This window comes from Adelges cooleyi, unplaced genomic scaffold (assembly GCF_023614345.1).
Source record: "Adelges cooleyi isolate 19-005CV unplaced genomic scaffold, UGA_ACOO_1.1 ACOO_flye_CR_arks_rails_tigmint_CR_PRNA_11, whole genome shotgun sequence".
Classification (NCBI taxonomy): Eukaryota; Metazoa; Arthropoda; class Insecta; order Hemiptera; family Adelgidae; genus Adelges; species Adelges cooleyi.
The window spans coordinates 742399-745923 of record NW_026095763.1 but is presented as its reverse complement, the minus strand read 5'-3'; the positions used below and the strand labels follow the sequence as shown (position 1 = coordinate 745923).

At 27.4% G+C, this 3525-nt stretch overlaps 1 long non-coding RNA gene across 1 annotated transcript; it reads right to left on the bottom strand.

Annotated features, from left to right (window-relative positions):
• Window positions 1–902: 902 nt before the first annotated feature.
• LOC126847630 (uncharacterized) lies at window positions 903–2647 on the bottom strand. Its single transcript, XR_007687113.1, has 3 exons — window positions 2419–2647; window positions 1391–1559; window positions 903–1252 (listed from the first exon to the last, which is right to left on the bottom strand). It is a non-coding gene; the product is annotated as an uncharacterized LOC126847630 (long non-coding RNA).
• Window positions 2648–3525: the final 878 nt, after the last annotated feature.

Genomic DNA, 3525 nt, shown 5'->3' with positions numbered 1-3525 from the left:
GGATGGGCAAAAGTTGTAGTTTCTGGTGAGCTGATGGATAGTCATACACTAATAATGTTCATATTGTGCCCAATAAAGTCATCATAATATGTGATTGGTAACTACCGAAGAGTTAGTTTATCGGAGACCACGACGCATATGTCAAGCCCAAAGATACAATTGAAAAATTTAGAAAATTGATCTAAAACTTTTGGGAATCCTACGTTCAGTTCAGCTAATCACTATACGGTTTAAATTTACCTAACCTAACCGTAAACATTTTGTAGTAATTTTTAGAGCTACATAAAATAACCATTTTTAACGTTATCTCTCTGTTAACGATGATCTGGAATCAAGGCAGCTGTAGTCCTGTTGATGACGCACAGATCAACTAATCGATTGATTCATACTTTTCATGGACAACTCCCGATTTTCTCATAACGCTCTTGACATGATACATTGATACCTGGACAATTAGAACTAAAAATTGTTCAACAAATTCATATTTACTAGTTATAAAGTCGTATTTTTTAAATACTTAGTATTATTATTACCTATGACACCAATATTGAACGTCAATACTGTCGTTAATTTAATATCAGACAACGACAACAAATTTCTTCTAGTTTTTGAATGATTCATCCACTTGTTGGTTGTTTTTGATTTTCTAGACACCTAATCATATATTGTAATAATAAAAAATAAATAAATCATCTTCAATAAATATATTAAAATAAACTTTGAAATTACTTTTCCGGATAGGAATTTTTTCCTCTGAATGCCTATCTATATTTTATTTTTTTCATAACATGGGTACACAAGTTGTTCATTATCATATGATAGAGAAAAATACAAATGATACCATCAAATACTGTGGGTACATATTTTTAAGCATTGAATTAAATCCATTTACTGTTAATCAGAAATTATAAATAGATAAATTAGTATTAAATGTTATTGTCTATGAATTAATTAAAATACGTATGTTGTGTTACTCTTTGCAATTGAGATTTATGCACATTAAATAAATTAATAATGGTTTTGTTAGGCTTTACGATAGCCATAAAGATTTTAAATCTTTTAAAATCTATTAAAATGTAATCTACTAGGAATTTTGCAATTGAAATATTGTTCTATTAGAAGTATCAATCATAACCAAAGAATATATTATTTTTCCAACATGAGAAAATATCTTTAGCTACCCCAATTCTCTTTCTTCAACGCCATATAGCCGACGCACTGCACAAAATATTATGAAACTTAATTTCTTAACCTGAAAGCAATATTAAAATTTTAATTAACAAGATTTTACTGTTTTATTAAATTATAAGTATTTATTAGTCTGTTAAACTCAAATTATTAAAATTTAAAAAAAGATTAAAAACTACACTTAATTATGAATTTTACTCACATTGTCAGTAGGACTATCGAAAATTTCATGTTTTTTATTTTTAATCGCCGTATAAAGATTGGTCATAAAATCATATTGAATTTGATACCGTTTAATTGAAAATAAAAGGGGACAGAGTTTTTCTTCAACAATATTTTCTTCATAATCTAAAAACGTTTGCATGGTGAACCTGAAACAAAACAATTTAAAACTTACAGCAAATACACATTAGATGTCCAGATTAGATTATATTTTCAGATTTAGACAAGAATATTGACATTTTGATACTTGATTCAAAATTTATGTTGAGCTACATAAAAACTAATAAACTGACTGTTCAAAAGTATTTAAAAAGCCAAAACATAATAGTAAGTGCACCACAAACAATAGATCACAAAATCTTCGTGAGAAGCATTCGTTCAATTCTCAATTGAGGTTTACAGAATTTATTTCAGTAGGTGGGTAAGTTCAAAGTACCTATTGTGTCGCGTGCGGTAAAAATTGACCAAGAATATATTTAATCTGTATTTTCATCAATTGATGGTTAATCATTTATATAAAAACAACTTCATTTTTATATATTATTTTTTTCTCATACTAAATATAGTTTTATTTTAATATTTAATTAAAAAACACCCGAGTATACTTCTACCTTGATCTCTGCATATTAATTTTGTACAATTAGTGCATATTTTTTTTGTTTTTCTGCTACGCTGACTCTGAATAAAATTGTCATTATTTCGATGCTTTGATAGCGCAAGTAATAATTTTCTGTACCCATTAACGCAAACTTTCAACAGAGATATCAAATGTACTAAATAATAAAATGGCAAAACAACATAACAGCATGTAATAACGACAGATAAATAGAATGTACCTAAATCAATGTCAACACTACCTATCGTCAGCCAAACTAACAAACCCATATTTCTTATGTTGGGGTATTTATTTACCCCAAGTAACCTGCTAATGCATCATAATATTATATTAAGTAATGTCAGTATGTGTAGTAAATTTTATTCACTACTTGGACAGTTAAACATGCTTACCATAAAATATAATTTTTAAAATTTCGACGACGCACTAATTATATAATTATTATTTTCATAATGTAGAAAATCCAGGTAATTGTTTACAAATATAAATAACAGATGTAGGTGGTACTTAATGATCAACACTTAGGAAATAGTCTAGGATGAATCGTAATAATTAATAACTATTAATTTTATTTTAATGAACAATCTTAATAAGTAGACTTTGATTTTGTACAGGAACTAAGAATACGAAATACAATTTTTAAATGATAAAACAATGTTTTGACTTTTGGCGTCAGTCGTCGCAGAATAAAATAGTTTAAATTGTTGTGTGATAGTGTTATCACAGAATAGATTAAATCTACTCAGAGGTGTTATCACTAACCAAACAAAAAGCGGGAATATTTAAAAATGTAGGTTAGTACATGCACTACAAGTTTTTAAAAGTTTTTCGGCAGAATAGATTAAACTTAAAACTAAAAACGTTAAAATATTATGGATACTGTCTTCAAAATTTTTTTTATATTATTTACGTGTACGGCGAATTATGGAAAATGGAAAAGTTATTTTTTTTATTTTTTTTATTGTTTATTCATTTGGAATAATATGTACCAACCTATTTAATATTATGCGCCTTGTTTTTACAAACAATTTATGCACACCACACGTCAATAGTACTGATAACAGTCGCATACATTCTAACATTATGTACAACTATTTGAATTTATCTAAAAAAAAAATACAAACGATATCACGCTATAAGTCGTCCGCTGATGACAAATTCACCAAAACCTACTTTACAAAGATAAATATCGAATGGCTTATTGGGAGAGAGTAAGGCGTTAGCATTCAAATAAATTAACAAACATGAAAAATGATACAGCCAATACCAGATAATACCTAGCATATTATATTATTATATCAGCCAGATAAAAAACATTTGAAAAAATGAAAACATTAGGTACAGCCGACAAAAAACAATGTGGCACCAAAACGGTTTATATAAAATGAACAAACACGAAAAGTTCAAAAGATAAATTTACGATACTTATGGGGAACGGAAATTGAAAATAATTCGTTGACATTTTACAGCTATTAGTTTTTTCTGTGTGTTTTTTAAAA